Consider the following 19301-nt stretch of genomic DNA (forward strand, 5'->3'; position numbering starts at 1 on the left):
CAAGAATACTGGAGAGGGTTGCCATTTCCTCCTTCAGGGGATCTTCCTGACCCAGGGAATGAACCTGCATCTCCTGCATTGCAGGTGGATTCTTTACAGCTGAGCCACCTGGGAAGCCCAACCCCTGGTACCTGTGACTATGGTCTTGTTTGGAGATAAGCTTTTTTGCAGATGTAATCAAGTTGGGATGAGGTCATACTGGACTAAGGTGGGGCCTTGATTCAATGTGACTGGTGTCCTTATAAGAAGAGGGAAAGATACACAGAGAAGAGAATGGCACATAAAGAATCACACAAACACACATACACACACACACACACACGGACGAAGATCATGTGGCAGTGGAGACAGAGATGGCAGTGACGCAGCTGTAAGCCCAGAAACACCGAGGACAGCTGGCAGCCACCAAAAGCCAAAAAGATGCAAGTAAGTCATGTCCCCTAAATCATTCAGGGGAGAACGGCCCTGCTGACACCCTGATTTTGGACCTTCAGCCTGAAGAACTGGGAAAGAATACATGTCTGTTGTTTTCAGCCACCCAGTTCGTGATACTTTGTGAATAGTGGCCTTAAGACACAAATAAAAGTATTATGTTCCAGGTTGGCATTGTGGGTCAAAATAGTAAAATAGGAAAATGAGAAGCTCTCTGAATGAATCCTAAAATATTAATTCATGTTAGTATTTTAAGCACTCTGAGACTGTTGGGATAGGGTGGGTCTATTCAATGTGACTTTTCCAGCTCATTCCCTATGTGGAACCAGCTTTGAATTCTCTGCGTTTGTATGATGGACATGACGAACACACTCCTACACACCTTCGAAGGGGGAAGTCGATCACTCTGACCACTGTGCTGGCCTATCACTCTCCCAGTGGACCAACTTTCATTTGATGCTATAAGGTCGGTGGTGGAGATGAGAGTACTTGGGGATGGGGTTGGGAATTGTTGCAAAGGTCTTGGCTACAAGATGGTGTTGGGAGTGATAAAACTGCATATTATGCTGAGAACTGACTGAAGAGAGAAGATTCACTGGCTGATCATCTCTGTCACCTGAAGAGATCCTTTCACTTTGGGCAGGGATGAATAGTATGTATATATTAGAAAGAGAGCCAAATGGTCTTTTCCATTTCGACGAATGCTTTTTCTCCCCCTGGGCCCTAGAACCAACTGCCATACTCATCACACATGATGATGTATTTCAATGAGGTGGTGTTGCATATTGGGGTTTCCAGAAACAGACTCTGGCATGAAGGTTAGAGTATGAGATGTTTATTAGGAATTGATACTTGAGAAAGGGAAGTAGGGAAAAGCAGGAATGGGCAGAGGAAGAGATCAAGTTGTAATAGAGACCCAGTTAAGCCTTGACTAACCCAGCAGGGAGCTCTAGAATAAAACTGAGTTGTTCCATCATGGGCACAAATGACTGCATCCTATAATCCCCACCTTTTTTAACTTGTGGCAAAGTCCTGACCTCAGTCAAGGGCATTCTCTGCAGGAGAAGTTTATAGCTGTAGTCTATATGCTGGTTAGTCTAGAGCTGGGCAGCAAATCCTTTCTTGAAAGGAGATTGGGTGGTTCAGCTTTGTGTCTATCACAGGTGTTAGGAGATTGACTTCATTGACCTGGATTCCTAAGATCCTGGAAGGACGTTGAGGTGTTGGTGGCGCTGGTAACTGGGAAAGTTATAAGGGAGTATTCTGAGTGGGTAATACAGTTGATTGGTAGGTAGACTGGCTAAGCTGTATCTTGAAGATGTAAATGCAGAGTTTTCCTTTTAGTTTTTGATGTGCACCATCGACTATCTTGGACTGTAGGTAGTGGACTGATGGAGAAAGCACAGAGCAGCCCCTTCAGCAGTCAGCATATACATTGGGGGATCCGATTAGTAACCAGGCGACTAAATGTGTAGAGACAGAAGATCTCTTTGCAAAACAAGGTAATAGAGAGGTGTGGATGGGTAAAACAATCTAGATGAAGAAATGTCCATTGTAGGGTGGTGTTATGGCCAAAAGAGAAGAGGATGTCCTTCATTCATTCATTCAAAAGGTGAGCCTTGAAGGGCGACTGGTGATTAGGTAGGTAAAGAGGGGAAGAGGAGAATCCTATACAGAGGGCTGGGTGGCACAGGACCCCGGATCTCTGTCATGGCCCTTGATGATCCAAATCTTTCATTTTTGTTCCCTTTGCTGAAGAGAATAATAGAAAACTCCGTGGAGGGTGAGCCAGCAAGGCTGAGTACAGAGACCACGATGGGATGGAAGCACTACAAAAAGTTGGTGCATGGAGCTTGGGGGCACATGTGGGGTGAGGGGAGGCCTAGGGCTCAGACAGGGTCTAGCTGGTGGGGGGTCTTACCCACCATTTCAAGGGGGTGTAGATGCTTCCTAAAGATGAAGGTACATCTTTGAAGGGCTTAGCAGGAGAGTAATATGAGCAAATTCATGCTTTAGAAAGATCTCTGATGGAGGGAAGAATGAATTGGAAGGAGGCCAGCCTTGAGGTGGGGAGACCAGCTAAGAATATTTTAAAGTGGTTTAGCAAAGAAGAGTTATGTGGGCAGGACTAAAAATTGAATAAGCAACAGTGGGTGATAGTTTAAAATTAGAGGGTTAAGAACAGAGAGAGGTCAAGGATGGACATGATGTCTGGTTGGAGAACTGGGATGAAGCAAGCTCATCGAGCACTTGCAGACTTTACCCTTGGTTCCACTCTCTTCATCCATGGCCGTAGGATTCTAAAAGGGATGATGATTCCCATAATTATAGAAAAGAGACTTACATTATTCCTTCTGAACAGAAACAAATGTAGAAGCAGAGATATGAAGTCAGCAGATCTGGATGATCTGGGCAAGTTAATTGCCTTTGAGTCTCAGTTTCCTCTTTGGTAAAATGGGGATAATACTACCTATAACTCTGTGAGCATAAATGGAAAAAAAATGATTAATGTATTAATGTATATGAAAGCTCTCAGCCAGTACCTAATATAGAGCTGACCCTTAGCTCTCCAGTCATTCATTTAAGGACATGGTGTTTTAAAATATGTTGTTAATGTTAACATATCACAAACCGACATTTATTGAAAACCTACAATCTGCAAGGCATCAAGGAGGATAAATAAATGCAACACATTGTTTCTGTTCTCAAGATTTTGTAGCTTGTTTAGGAAAACAAAATTTATATATGTGAAAAACATAAAAGCAGTAACGTATTTAAATCTTTTTGAAGGTTCAGGCAACAAGAGGGAACATGAGGCAAGATATTGATAATAACAATTGTCAGTTGTTTAATTAGATATACTTAGAGGAAGAAGACACCCCTTTAATCTGAGGTTCTTAAAGAAGCTCTGAGGAAGAAATTGGATTGGAGCTGTGTGTGTTTGTATGTGTGTGTTTTATCTGAATCACTTTGCTCTACACCTGAAACTAACACAACATTGTAAATCAACTATGCGTCCATAAAAAACTAAAATCCAATAAAATAGATTGGATTTTGTAGTGTGGCTCGGGGGTTGGTAATTGTCTGCCCTGCCCACTGCCTGTTTTAGCATGGACCTGTGACTAAGAAGGGTGTTTAAATGGCTGAAAAAAATTGAAAAAGAATAGCATGTTGTGACACATTAAATCATATGAAATTTAAATTTTAATATTCATAGATGTTTTATTGGAGCACAGTCACACTTGCTCCTTTGCACCCTGTCTGCACTGCTTTTGAGAAACAATGAAGTTGAATACTGTGTTCGAAACCCTATGGTTCACAAAATCTAGAATATTTACTATCTGGCCCTTTACAGAAAGTTTGCTGAGCCCTGGTGTGGAGGATGGAGGGAGACATTCGGAGTATGTGGGATGCCAAGAGTGCAAATGATTGTGTTGAAAAGAAACAGAAATGAGTCATGAGAGGAGTGGGAATGCACAGGAGCCTCACGGAAGCCAAAGGAGGGCAAGAGGGGCTGTCTTGAGAAGTAGGGAGTGTCAACACTGCCAAGGGGTACCAAGAGCAGACAGAAGCGCAACTGAACAGAGGACATGGGCTTTGCAGTTTCACATCACTTGTTAGTTTGAATCCTATGGAAGGCAAGGAGTAGGAGAGCTGGAGGTGAGGGAGCAGAGGGGGAGCGTAAGAAACTGGGTGGATGCAGTAAGATTTAGTAAAGAAATACCTGTGTAGTTTACCACAGAATAGAGATCTTCACATATTTGTGGGTTGGGATGGGAGGTGGGAGGGCTGGGGAAGGCAATTCCAGAAGGACCTTTTGGAGAGGCTCTCTAGAGAAGGACTATTTGAAACACTGAGGTTGGGGAAACATCAAGCCAACATTTTTTTAGACAGACTTCTTTTTTATGTTCTTAAACTCATTTTATTGACAGTAAAACAAAAACAAAACAACTCACTCATTTCTTCTACCCCTCTAACCCTACTTCTGACAATCTCAAGTCTGTTTGTGTTATCCGTGAGCTAGTTCTTTAAACATTTTTATTAGCATATAGTTGTTTTACAAGGCTGTGTTAGTGTCTACTGTATAGCAAAGTGAATCAGCTATGCATATACATATATCCCCTCATTTTTGGATTTCCTTCCTATTTAGGTCACCACAGAGCATTGAGTAGAGTTCTCTGTGCTTTATAGTAGGTTCTCATTAGTTATCTATTTTATACATAGTATTAATAGTATCAATATTTTATACATAGTATCAATAGTTAGATAAACCTTGAAGCCATCTCATACAGACGAGAATTGAATCAGCTCCTTCAGAGTCCTTTCAGCTACATGTTCCTGAACTCTGAGTTAAGAGATGCACGAAGAACTGGGTCAACAGACTGGGGTTTGCATCTGTCCCAACGTATGAGCTGTTGGCCTTGGGAAAGTTGCTTAAGCTCTTTGCCCTCTTTGCTTATCTGGGAACAGTGGATGCTAATATATTCATCAGAGGATTATTGTGAAAAACAGTGAGATGATTCTGTTTGGAAAATATCAAAAGCATGGGTTCTGATAATTAGCAAATTCTCAATAGCAAGTCAATATTAATGCCATCTCAGTTAAACAATAATAGCTAATCAGGAAAGTGTCACTTTGTTAGGGGACATTTGCTTTTCTTCCCAGAGATGGAACAAATATTGTGCGGCACCACTCCCCATTCCTATGACTGCGGTACTTTGTCAGTTGATCGCAGAACTCTATCACTGAAACCAGATGTGGCCTCAGAATTTTCTCAAGCCAGTGTCTAGAAATACTAGCAATTAGAGTTGGCACAAAACTTGAAACATTTTATATTCTGACCTAATGCCTATTTAGCTCTCTATAACATATGCATGGAATTCTTCCTGGAATTTTGCCATTGGGATCAATAGATCTGAACTCATAGTTTGGAAGCAAAAATGTCAATCTTCCATGTACTCTTTTGCTGCTGCTGCTGCTGCTAAGTTGCTTCAGTCGTGTCCAACTCTGTGGGACCCCATAGAAGGCAGCCCACCAGGCTCCCCCGTCCCTGGGATTCTCCAGACAAGAACACTGGAGTGGGGTGCCATTTCCTTCTCCAATGCATGAAAGTGAAAAGTGAAAGTGAAGTCGCTCAGTCCAGTAATGTCCTTTATCTTACAAAATAAAGACCACATTGTCATACTTGCCCTTGAGGTACATTTTTACAAAAGTATTGTCTTCTGAAAGTATCAATGACTTTGAAATTTCAGAATGGAATTATAATAAAAGTAGCCTAAAATATTACTTCTTTATTTCCTCCAGACCTCAGGGAACATTTAAACCTCATTGATCAGGACTTAAATCTAAACTCTGGTTAAAGATATTGACCAAGTTTTCCTCTCCGTTGAATATACGTAACATTTATTGAAATCAAATAAATGCTTCTGACAGAGGGGAGACATTTATATTCCCTAGAGCTCTTGATAAAAGATTTACTCACAAAGCAGACTGCAATTCCTGCCTTTTCAAATTTCTGTGTCTGTTCTGAAAGAATTTTTCTTGTACTGTGTATGAGGAAAATATATGCTACATTGGAGTGCGCTGATAAGATCATGTTTCTATGGTACCATTTTTTTCTGAGTATTTTGGTATTTTAAGATGTTATCTTTTTCGTTTTCACAGCACGCTAGGAAGAGGGAAGGACATGTTGTTCTCACCTCACAGTGAAATTGAGGTAAGCAGTTACTCACTCTCTTGCATAAGTCACTGATTGAGCTGGGGATGTGATGGCAAACAGCCTTCTTCTATTCACCCTGACCCTGCAGCATTTCTGGTCAATCCATTAATCCTATTTTCTTGTTCTTAGTTAATGACTACAGAGTTGACTCTGCTTATCGGCACTGAGGGACAAGAGAACAGGACATAATCTCAAATGGTAGATGATATAAAAGTAATTTGGATTTGGCGATAAAATATGTTTTTGTACTTGCATTGGAACTCGGGCGTGTCTGGTGTTCTGGAAATTTACAGCATTCCAGTCCAAGTGGAGAAACTACGCAAGGGAGACCCAGGGCACCTCGTTTGTCTCTCTTGATTCTCAGCCCACCTGCTCTACCCACCTTGCCCTGCTGAGAGCAGAGCCTCATCTCTTGACTGATTCACTGAACCAGCCTACGTAAATCTGTCTTGTCTAAGTTCCATTATAGACATTCTTCTCTTCTTTCTCATGGATATGGGAGAAACCAGTATCTTGGATCAGAAATTGTTATTAATTTCTTGAAGATTTATTTTTAATACAAGGCACTAAAATGTACTATGGAAATTTTAAAGTCAGACTTCTTGACTATGTAATTATAAGAAGAAAGAAACGGAAAGCAACACGGGTGCCAGGTACTGACACTGAATGATAGACCTCTATTATAGGAAAGTGAAAGTATCTTCTTACTCGAAGTTTTGTCAGTGATGAGAATAAATTCTTTTATAACATTTATGCATCACATGTTTAATTAAAAAAAACCCCACAAGCATTGCTTAGTATCTACTCTATGCCAGCAATGATTAATGACTGAATTGATGATAAGAATTTGCATAGAAGCAAATAAAAGAAGTTGAAAGTTAAAAGAGCTTGGAGGTAACATTTAACATTTTTTTAAGATAATTTTGTCTATTTATCTTTGCCTGTGCTGGATCTCCATTGCTGTATGGCTTTTCTGTAGTGGTGCAGAGCGGAGGCTACTCTGCAGTTGTGGTGTGTGAGCCTCTCATTGTGATGGCTTCTCTTGTTGCAAAGCATGGGCTCTAGGGCGTGTGGGCTCAGTAGCTGGAGCTCCTGGGCTCTAGAGCACAGACTCAATTGCCGTGGTGCATGGGTTTATTTGCTCTGCAGCATGTGGGCTCTTCCTGGACCAGGGTTGAACCCATGTCTCCTGCATTGGCAGGTGGATTATTTACCACTGCACCATCAAGGAAGCCCTTGTAACATTTTGATTTTTGATTCATTATTTATTTATGTGTACATTTAATCAATTCATTTATTGATTAAATGTTAATGCATTCACTTATATTTAATATTAATAATCTTTAATTGATTTGTTTATCCATAAAAAATCTAAGTACCTGCTTAAATATCTACTGAGTGTTAATTTTTCTCTCCATTTATTCTCTCATTAACTAGGAGCAGTTTAAAATAACATTGCTTAGCCATCAAAAAGAATGAAATAATGCCATTTGCAGAAATATGGATGGACTGAAAGATTATCATACTAAGCAAAGTAAGTTAGAGAAAGACAAATATCACATGATATCACTTATGTGTGGAGCATAAAATAAAATACAAATCAACGTATCTATAAAACAAAAGCAGGCTTACAGATGTAGAGAACAGATTTGTGGTTGGCAAGGGGAAGAGGAGGTAGGGGAGGGAAGGAATAGAAGTTTGGGATTAGCAGAGGCAAACTAGGATGGATAAGCAAGGTCATATGGTAGAGAACAGGGACTTATATTTAATATCCAATGATAAACCATTAAGGAAAATAAAAAGATGATATTGTTCAAAATTATTTTTAATTTAGTTTTTACATTTAACATTGCAGATGTATATAACTCAAAAGAGTCAAACTGTGCTACAAGATTTGTTTGAAAATCTTCATTCTTCTGTTTTCATCCCCTCCTTTCCTACCCTTCCACAACCATCCTCCTCCAAACATGTTTCATTTCCCTATCTTTACAGACAACTATCCTTAATTATACTAAATGATTTGAGGGACATGGTATTTACTTCCTTGTCTCTAAATAACATGCTTATATTCCTCTCTCTCTCTCTTCTTCCTTCTCAGTTTTAGGAATCATGTTTTGATTTTGACTATGGAAAATGAGAACTTAGTTTTTCACACACACTTTCCATCCCCTTCTTTATTCATCCATATTTCCCATCTTTCTCTCTTTACATAAGGTAATTACATAATATATAACATACTGTGCATAATATAATACATTCCATACAAGTATATGAAATAAACCAGATAGTATATTATTAGTACAGTTCCTTTACTATGTAAGTTTTGCTTTCCTTTGTCATCCTTTTGGGATTTTTTTGTCTTTTCTTTTTTTGTAGACACTAGTTTTTATTGTTATTTGATGTTTCCTCATTTTGACAAAGCGTTTCTTCTACTTGCTTTCTGTACATTGATGCAAGGCAGACAAATAGTCTGACCCTTTGAATGTCTGGATACGCTTTTATCCTAACCCCAACTATGGTTAATGGTTTTCTTATGAATGGAGCTCCACATTGGGAATCATTTTTTTCCTTCATAATTTTGAATATACTGCTTTATTACTTTCTCCAATGTTTTTACTGAAAAGTCTAGTGTCTTTCTCATCTTCAATCCTTGATATGAAACCTGTTTTGTCCTCTCTGGAAAATTGTAGGATAATCTTTTTCTGGCCTCAGTTTTCTATAATTTCACCATGATGTATATGATTGTACATCTGTTTTTGCCCACTAATTTGGACAATTAGGAAAACTCATGCCTTTTAGTTCTGGATATTTTTCTGTAATTATTTTATTGATGATTTCATTTCATCCATTTGCTCTGTTCTTTCATTATGAGATTTTATTATTTGGAAAACGAATGTGCTGAATGAATTCTCTAATTTGGACCGAACCTCCCAATTTTCCATTACTGTCTTTTGCTTTTTTTCAGGGATATTTTCTCAACATGATCTTTCTCAACATGATCTCAACATGAGATTTTTTTCCCCTCTGATATACAAAAGTGTTATATATTTTAAAAAATTTCCAAAGCCACTTTGTTATCTGAGTTTATGTTGCTGTTACTTTGCCTCTGAAGATGTGAGAGATACTCTTTGATTAGGTTTCTTCTCATTGCATTGTCTCCGTTTCCTTTGCATTGTTTCTTTCCACACAATGTCTTTTACATTAAATGCCTGTTAATTGTTTGGTGATTCTTGGTTGTCTGTTTGTAGTTAAGAGTGGGCCCTAAAAGCTATTTGGAATCTCTTGGAGTGAGGTTTGTGTTGCCAACTGTCTGCTTCATCAGAAGTTTTATTGGTGAATCCATAGTGTTAGCATCTTTAATTCTTTTACCTAAGCCTGGCTACATTCACCCAGAGAAGTCACCGCAAGACTCTTTTCTGAGAAGTATAATTCTGGCTGTCAGCGCTTTCCGAGCTGGAGAAGGTTCAAGGTCTGAACATTCCTTTGGTACTTATAATCCTTCTCTCTTCAGAATGGTCCCAATGCCTTTGACTTAGCTTGGTGTCCTCTGATCCATGGTGGGGTGGTTTAGTTGCTCAGTTGTGTTCGACTCTTTGTGATCCCATTGACTGTAGCCCTCCAGGCTCCTCTGTCCATGGGATTTCCCAGGCAAGAATACTGGGATTCCTCCAGGGGATCTTCATGACCTAGGGATCAAATCCAGGTCTCCTGAATTGCAGGCAGATTCCTTATCCACTGAGCTGAACTCTTAGTTGTGGCTTGTGAAATCTAGTTTCCTGACTAGGGATTGAACCCAGGACCCCTGTATTGGGAGAACAGAGTCTTATACACTGAGCCACCAGGGAAACCCTGCTTTGATCCACAGACTTTCTCTTTATCTTGTCCAGAGAGGAAGCCTTCAGTTTTCTCCTAGAATAGGCTGGGATATGTAAATTTTAATTGTTTCTTCTTTTTAAAAAATCATTTAAAAATATTTATTTATTTATTTGGCTGTGCTGGGTCTTAGTAGTGGCATGTGGGATCTTTAAGTTGTGGCTTACAAACTCTTAATTGTGGCATTTGGGATCTAGTCTCCTGACCAGGGATCGAACCCAGGCCCCCTGGGCCATCAGGGAAGTCCCTTAATTGCTTCTTAATCACACTTCTAACCAATCCTCTTAGTGTGTAGCTCCAGTTTCATCTCTGGCTTAATATTACTCAATATTGCCAATTTCCAAGGTTTTGGGAGTTCTGTGGTACAATCTGATTAATTCTTGGCTTTCCTTACTCTTTGCTTTCTGAAATATGCTAAGTCATTAACCACTAATCTTTCTGCTCTTCAGTCTCTAAAATTCAATAGCTCTATTCATATTTCCTATTTTCTTTGTTTTCTTGGGTTTATGACTTACGAAGTCCGTTTACTGCTATTTTGGTGGACTTTGCAAGGTAGTGAAGGCTTATCTCTACCTCTAAATAGATACTTGAAATTATTAACAACTTTTATTATTTAAATACCAAGTCCTTCTTTAGACACTCTATAAAGAAAATTTTCCATAGGAAATCTCAAAGGAATATGCACTGACCCTAACAGTACAAGAAAGAAGTACCCTGACAGTAGAAAGAAGATGTAGCAGTGAAGTTATTAACTGAGGTTATTAATATTTGGGGTATCCTAGTCAAACTGATACCTGTGGGCTAAGCATAGTAGGTATTATCTAGTCAACATAGCACTGAACATTGCTTAAAGAGCTTTATTTTATAAATATTTTTTCATATTTATATATTTAAAAAATTTTATTTTAGTGGAGGCTAATTATTTTATAATATTGTATTGGTTTTGCCATACATTGACATGAATCTGACATGGGTGTACATTTGTTTCCCATCTTAAACCCTTCTCCCACCTCCCTCCCCATATCATCCTTTTGGGTCATCCCATTGCACCAGCCCTGAGCATCCTGTATCATGCATCGAACATGGACTGGTGATTAAGTTCACATATGATAATATACATATTTTAATGCCATTCTCCTAAATCATCCCACCCTCACCCTCTCCCACAGAGTCCAAAAGACTGTTTTATACATCTGTGTCTCTTTTGCTGTCCTGCAAACAGGGCATGGCACCCCACACCAGTACTCTTGCCTGAAAAATCCCATGGATGGAGAAGCCTGGTGTGCTGCAGTCCATGGGGTGGCCAAGAGTCGGACACGACTGAGCGACTTCACTTTCACTTTTCACTTTCATGCATTGGAGAAGGAAATGGCAACCCGCTCCAGTGTTCTTGCCTGGAGAATCCCAGGAATGGGGGAGCCTAGTGGGCTGCCATCTATGGGGTCGCACAGAGTTGGACACAACTGAAGCGACTTAGCAGCAGCAGCAGCATACAGGGTTATCGTTACCATCTTTCTAAATTCCATATATATGCGTTAGTATACTGTACTGGTGTTTTTCTTTCTGGCTTACTTCACTCTACATAATAGGCTCCAGTTTCATCCATCTCATTAGAAGTGATTCAAATGTATTCTTTTTAATGGCTGAGTAATACTCCATTGTGTATATGTACCACAGCTTTCTTATCCATTCGTCTGCTGATGGACATCTAGGTTGCTTCCATGTCCTGGCTATTATAAACAGTGCTGCGATGAACATTGGGGTACATATGTCTCTTTCAATTCTGGTTTCCTTGGTGTGTATGCTCAGAAGTGGGATTGCTGGGTCATATGGCAGTTCTATTTCCAGTTTTTAAAGGAATCTCCACAATGTTCTCCATAGTGGCTGTACTAGTTTGCATTCCCACCAACAGTGTTAAGAGGGTTCCCTTTTCTCCACTCCTTCTCCAGCATTTATTGCTTATAGAATTTTGGATCACAGCCATTCTGACTGGCGTGAAATGGTACCTCATTGTGGTTTTGATTTGTAGTTCTCTGATAATGAGTAATGTTGAGCATCTTTTCATGTGTTTGCTAGCCATCTGTATGTCCTCTTTGGAGAAATGTCTATTTAGTTCTTTGGCCCATTTTTTGATTGGGTCACTTATTTTTCTGGAATTGAGCTGCAGGAGTTGCTTGTATATTTTTGAGATTAATTCTTTGTCAGTTGCTTCATTTGCTATTATTTTCTCCCATTCTGAAGGTTGTCTTTTCACCTTGCTTATAGTTTCCTTTGTTGTGCAGAAGCTTTTAATTTTAATTGGTCCCATTTGCTATTTTTGCTTTTATTTCCAATATTCTTGGATATGGGTCACGGAGGATCCTGCTGTGATTCATGTCAGAGTGTTTTGCCTATGTTCTCCTCTAGGAGTTATATAGTCTCTAGTCTTATATTTAGATCTTTAATCCATTTTGAGTTTATTTTCGTGTGCGGTGTTAGAAAGTGTTCTAGCTTCATTCTTTTACAAGTGGTTGACCAGTTTTCCTAGCGCCACTTATTAAAGAGATTGTCTTTTCTCCATTGTATATTCTTGCCTCCTTTGTCAAAGATAAGGTGTCCATAGGTGCATGGATTTATCTCTGGGCTTTCTATTTTGTTCCACTGATCTATATTTCTGTCTTTGTGCCAGTACCATACTGTCTTGATGACTGTTGCTTTATAGTAGAGCCTGAAGTCTGGCAGGGTGATTCCTTCAGTTCCATTCTTCTTTCTCAAGATTGCTTTGACTATTCGAAGTTTTTTGTATTTCCATACAAATTGTGAAATTATTTGTTCTAGCTCTGTGAAAAATATCGTTGGTAGCTTGATAAAGATTGCATTGAATCTATAGATTTCCTTGGGTAGTATACTCATTTTCACTATATTAATTTTTCTGATCCATGAACATGTATATTTTTCCATCTATTAGTGTCTGCTTTAATTTCTTTCACCAGTGTTTTATAGTTTTCTATATATAGGTCTTTTCTTTCTTTAGGTAGATATATTCCTAAGTATTTCATTCTTTTCGTTGTAATGGTGAATGAAATTGTTTCCTTAATTTCTCTTTCTATTTTCTCATTATTAGTGTATAGGAATGCAAGGGATTTCTCTGTGTTGATTTTATATCCTGCAACTTTATTTTATTCATTGATTCAGTTCAGTTCAGTTCAGTTGCTCAGTTGTGTCAAACTCTTTGCGACCCCATGAATTGCAGCATGCCAGGCCTCCCCGTCCATCACCAACTCATGGAGTCTACTCAAACTCATGTCCATCGAGTTGGTGATGCCACCCAGCCATCTCATCCTCTGTCGTCCCCTTCTCCTCCTGCCCCCAATCCCTCCCAGCATCAGGGTCTTTTCCAATCAGTCAATTCCTCACATGAGGTGGCCAATGTACTGGAGTTTCAGCTTTAGCATCAGTCCTTCCAATGAACACCCAGGGCTGATCTCCTTTAGAATGGACTGGTTGGATCTCCTTGCAGTCCAAGGGACTCTCAAGAGTCTTCTCCAACACCATAGGTCAAAAGCATCAATTTTTCGGCACTCAGCTTTCTTCACAGTCCAACTCTCACGTCTATACATGACCACTGGAAAAACCATAGCCTTGACTAGACGGACCTTAGTCGACAAAGTAATATCTCTGCTTTTGAATATGCTATCTAGGTTGGTCATAACTTTCCTTCCAATGAGTAAGTGTCTTTCAATTTCATGGCTGTAATCACCATCTGCAGTGATTTTGGAGCCCAGAAAAATAAAGTCTGACACTGTTTCCACTGATTCCCCATCTATTTCCCATGAAGTGATGGGACCAGATGCCGTGATCTTAGTTTTCTGAATGTTGAGCTTTAAGCCAACTTTTTCACTCCCTCTTTCACTTTCATCAAGAGGCTTTTAGTTCCTCTTCACTTTCTGCCATAAGGGTGGTGTCATCTGCATATCTGAGGTTATTGATATTTCTCCTGGCAATCTTGATTCCAGCTTGTGCTTCTTCCAGCCCAGTGTTTCTCATGATGTACTTTGCATGTAAGTTAAATAAGCAGGGTGACAATATACACCCTTGATGTACTCCTTTTCCTATTTCGAACCAGTCTGTTGTTCCATGTCCAGTTCTAACTGTTGCTTTCTGACCTGCATAACAGGTTTCTCAAGAAGCAGGTCAGGTGGACTGGTCTTCCCATCTCTTTCAGAGTTTTCCACAGTTTATTGTGATCCACACAGTCAAAGGCTTTAGCATAGTCAATAAAGCAGAAATAGATGTTTTTCTGGAACTCTCTTGCTTTTTTAATGATCCAGCAAATGTTGGCAATTTGATCTCTGGTTCCTCTGTCTTTTCTAAAACCAGCTTGAACATCTGGAAGTTCATGGTTCATGTATTGCTGAAGCCTGGGTTGGAGAATTTTGAGCATTACTTTACTAGCATGTGAGATGAGTGCAATTGTGTGGTAGTTTGAGCATTCTTTGGCATTGCCTTTCTTTGGGATTGGAATGAAAAGTGACATTTTCCAGTCCTGTGGGCACTGCTGAGTTTCCCAAATTTGCTGAGGAACTCCCCAGGTCCGTAAGTGCCCAATATTCTACTGGGGATCAGTGGAGAAATAACTCCAGAAAGAATGAAGGGATGGGGCTAAAGCAAAAACAGTACCCAGTTGTGGATGTGACTGGTGATAGAAGCAAGGTCTATTTCTGTAAAGAACAATATTGCATAGGAAGCTGGAATGTTAGGTCCATGAATCAAGGCACCTTGGAAGTGGTCAAACAGGAGATGGCAAGAGTGAACATCAACATTCTAGGAATTGGCAAACTAAAGTAACTGGAATGGGTGAATTTAACTCAGATGATCATTTTATCTACTACTGTGGGCAGGAATCCCTTAGAAGAAATGGAGTAGCTATCATGGTCAACAAAAGAGTCTGAAATGCAGCACTTGGATGCAAACTCAAAAATGACAGAATGATCTCTGTTCATTTCCAAGGCAAACCATTTAATATCATGGTAATCCAAGCCTGTGCCTCAACCAGTAACACTGAAGAAGCTGAAGTTGAATGGTTCTATGAAGACCTACAAGACTTTTTAGAACTAACACCCCCAAAAGATGTCTTTTTCATTATAGGGGCCTGGAATGCAAAAGTAGGAAGTCAAGAAACACCTGGAGTAACAGGCAAATTTGGCCTGGGAGTATGGAATGAAGCAGGGCAAAGGCTAATAGAATTTTGCCAAGAGAACACACTGGGCATAGCAAACACCCTCTTCCAACAACACAAGAGAAGACTACACATGGACATCACCAGATGGTCAACACTGAAATCAGATTGATTTTATTCTTTGCAGCCAAAGATGGAGAAGCTCTATACAGTCAGCAAAAGCAAGACCAGGAGCTGTGGTTCTGATCATGAGCTCCTTATTGCCAAATTCAGACTGAAATTGAAGAAAGTGGGGAAAACCACTAGACCATTCAGGTATGACCTAAGTCAAATCCCTCATCATTATACAGTGGAAGCAATAAATAGATTTAAAGGACTAGATCTGATAGACAGATTGCCTGATGAACTATGGATGGTGGTTCATGAGATTGTACAGGAGATGGGGATCAAGACCATCCCCAAGAAAAAGAAATGCAAAAAAGCAAAATGGCTGTCTGAGGAGGCCTTACAAATAACTGTGAAAAGAAGAGAAGCAAAAAGCAAAGGAGAAAAGAAAAGATATAAGCATCTGAATGCAGAGTTCCAAAGAATAGCAAGGAGAGTTAAGAAAGGCTTCCTCAGTGATCAATACAATGAAATAGAGGAAAACAACAGAATGGGAAAGATTAGAGATCTCTTCAAGAAAATTAGAGATACCAAAGGAACATTTCATGCAAAGATGGGCTCGATAAAGGACAGAAATGGTATAGACCTAACAGAAGCAGTAGATATTAAGAAGAGGTGGCAAGAATACACAGAAGAACTGTACAAAAAAGATCTTCACGACCCAGATAATCACGATGGTGTGATCACTCACCTAGAGACAGACATCCTGGAATGTGAAGTCAAGTGTGCCTTAGAAAGCATCACCGCAAACAAAGCTAGTGGAGGTGATGGTATTCCTGTTGAGCTATTTCAAATCCTGAAAGATGATTCTGTGAAAGTGCTGCACTCAATATTCATTGATTAGCTCTAGTAAATTCCTGGTGCAGTCTTTAGGGTTTTCTATGTAGAGGATCATGTCATCTGCAAACAGTTTTACTTTTTACTTCTTTTCCAAAGAAGAGTTTTACTTCTTCTCTTCCAATTTGGATTCCTTTTATTTCTTTTTCTGCTCTGATTGCTGTGGCCAAAACTTCCAGAGCTATGTTGAATAGTAGTGGTGAGAGTGGGCTCCCTTGTCTTGTTCCTGACTTTAGGGGAAATGCTTTATATTTTTCACCATTGAGGATAACGTTTGCTGTGGGTTTGTCATATATAGCTTTTATTATGTTGAGGTATGTTCCTTCTATTCCTGCTTTCTGGAGGGTTTTTTTTTTTTATCATAAATGGATGTTGAATTTTGTCAAAGGCTTTCTCTGCATCTATTGAGATAATCATGTGGCTTTTATTTTTCAATTTGTTAATGTGGTGTATTACATTGATTGATTTGTGGATACTGAAGAATCCTTGCATCCCTGGGATAAAGCCCACTTGGTCATGGTGTGTGATCTTTTCAATGTGTTGTTGGATTCTGATTGCTAGAATTTTGTTAAGGATTTTTCCATCTATGTTCATAAGTGATATTGGCTTGTAGTTTTCTTTTTTTGTGGCATCTTTGTCAGGTTTTGGTATTAAGGTGATGGTGGCCTCATAGAATGAGTTTGGAAGTTTACCTTCCTCCTCAACTTTCTGGAAGAGTTTGAGTAGGATAGGTGTTAACTCTTCTCTAAATTTTTGGTAGAATTCAGCTGTGAAGCTGTCTGGACCTGTGCTTTTGTTTGCTGGAAGGTTTCTGATTATAGTTTCAATTTCCATGCTTGTGATGGGTCTGTTAAGATTTTCTATTTCTTCCTGGTTCAGTTTCAGAAAGGTGTACTTCTCTAAGAATTTGTCCATTTCTTCCAAGCTGTCCATTTTATTGGCATATAATTGCTGATAGTAGTCTCTTATGATCCTTTGTATTTCTGTGTTGTCTGTTGTGATCTCTCCATTTTCATTTCCAATTTTATTGATTTGATTTTTCTTCCTTTGTTTCTTGATGAGTCTGGCTAGTGGTTTGTCAATTTATTTATCCTCTCAAAGAACCAGCTTTTGGCCTTGTTTTTTGCTATGGTCTCTTTCATTTCTTTTGAATTTATTTCTGCCCTAATTTTTAAGATTTCTTTCCTTCTACTAACCCTGGGGTTCTTCATTTCTTCCTTTTCTAGTTGCTTTAAGTGTAGAGTTAGGTTACTTATTTGACTTTTTCTTGTTTCTTGAGGTATGCTTGTATTGCTATGAACCTTCTTCCCCTTAGCACTGCTTTTGCAGTGTCCACATTTATGTATTTTATAAGCCTATACTTCTATCCTATACTTTTCAGAATCAGGTGATCTATCAATATCGGTTTACACTTCCATAAGCAAAAACTGGCTTGCATGGAGCAGATGAGATGTGCCTTTCATATTTCAACAAGTCCCCTCCACTCCTTTTTTCTCCCAGCCTGCTTCTTATTTATATCACAGGCCTGGCTCTTGTAGGCAATCCAGCCTTAGAGAATTGGAACATTGGAGTTCATCGTCCTTGAGCAAGCAGTCAGAGGAATAGGACAACACTGAAAACCAGCTGCTAAGGCAGCCCCAGAACAGATCCCAGCCTTGTTAGCCTCCACTTAATCTCTTCTAGTGGAGTTGTCCAGGGAACCCTATCCAGAGGCATTTTGGTGAACATGGACTCACAGCAAGGGAGTAGTTCATATAAACCAGAAGAACAAGGCACTCCTTGAAAGCAGTTCAAAAGTGTTTATCTTCCAAGAGGACTCCATATTTATGTTGTCTTGCCAGGGACTGGCCAAAGTATAGCTCTCAGTCTGAACTCCCTGCTGATGAATACAGTATTTTTTTAGTTATATTAATATTTCAGCTTATGTTCAAGTCTTGTTCCTGAGAGTAGTTTTATTCTGGTAGATCATGACACTAGTGATTAACAATAATAACAACTGCAACAACAAATCTTTACTGAGCATTTATTCATGCCATCACAGGCACATGCATTATATCAAGGAATTCCCACAAAATATGCAAAATAAGTGTTACTTCTGATGTAAAACTTATGGAAAATGAGAGTTAAGTGATTTATTCAAGGTCACATGAGAACGAGTGAACTAGTCAGAATGTGAATCCAGTCTGTTTGATTTTAAAGCCCATGATTATTTCTAGAATTCTGAATTGGTATATCCTTGTTTTATTCTTGAGTTGCCAAGACTCTTGGCCACACTGGTAGAAGCACACTTCAGCTTAAACAACAAAAGGAAAAGTACTGAAAGATATAACCAAGCTGAAAGAGCAAGGGTTTTGGTGACCTTAAGCAGTGAGTAAGACTGGAGACTAGATGGCTCACTATTTATCTGCTTTGTCTCTGCTTCCCTCTGAGTGAGTGAGTGAGTGAAAGTTGCTCAGTCGTGTCCAACTCTTTGCAACCCCATGGAATAGTCCATGGAATTCTCCAGGCCAGAATACTGGAGTGGGTAGCTGTTCCCTTTTCCAGGGGATCTTCCCAACCCAGGGATCAAACTCAGGTCTCCGGTATTGCAGGTGTACCTCTGGAGAAAACTCCATTTCCTTGCATGGGAGCCTGGCTTGCTCCATGATGGAGGGGCTTGGGGAGAGATTGACTTGACTGTAGGCAATCTTTGACTCAGTGATTTGAGAAACAAGTGATTCTTCATTTGGCATTCCCAGCAAAGAAATCCTGGGAAGACTCTCAGCAGTTCTGTATGGCTCATGTGTCCATCCCTGGTCCAGTTGCTATGTCCAAGAAGACAGCAAACTGAGTTCTGCAAAACCCTTTAGTAAAGTTGATAGAGTCTATTAATGTAAGGAGAAGGAAGAAAGAGAGATGATTAGATAAGAGCTACTGTGCCTCTCTTTGTGTTGATTCTTAAATACAGAATTCTGTTTTACAAAATTTATTCCTTTTATCAATAAAAAAGTAAAAAAAAATTATAAGACAAAAAAATACCTAGTATTCACAGGATAATCTTAATGTTCTTGTTCAAAATTCTTGGAGAACACTTCACTGCTGCCTTCATTTTAGAGCCTATAAAGAGGAGAGGTCACA

At 39.4% G+C, this 19301-nt stretch overlaps 1 long non-coding RNA gene across 3 annotated transcripts in view; it reads left to right on the plus strand.

Annotated features, from left to right (window-relative positions):
* The first annotated feature begins 287 nt into the window (after nucleotides 1-287).
* LOC105609591 (uncharacterized) overlaps nucleotides 288-19301 on the plus strand; it is a 44490-nt gene continuing 25476 nt past the window's right edge. For all 3 annotated transcript variants that reach the window (XR_006060990.2, XR_006060991.2, XR_009595274.1), the window contains exons 1-3: nucleotides 288-426; nucleotides 6097-6148; nucleotides 7589-7685. This is a non-coding gene — a long non-coding RNA (uncharacterized LOC105609591). The remainder of the gene's footprint in view (nucleotides 427-6096; nucleotides 6149-7588; nucleotides 7686-19301) is intronic.

This window comes from Ovis aries, chromosome 10, assembly GCF_016772045.2.
Source record: "Ovis aries strain OAR_USU_Benz2616 breed Rambouillet chromosome 10, ARS-UI_Ramb_v3.0, whole genome shotgun sequence".
Taxonomy (NCBI): Eukaryota; Metazoa; Chordata; class Mammalia; order Artiodactyla; family Bovidae; genus Ovis; species Ovis aries.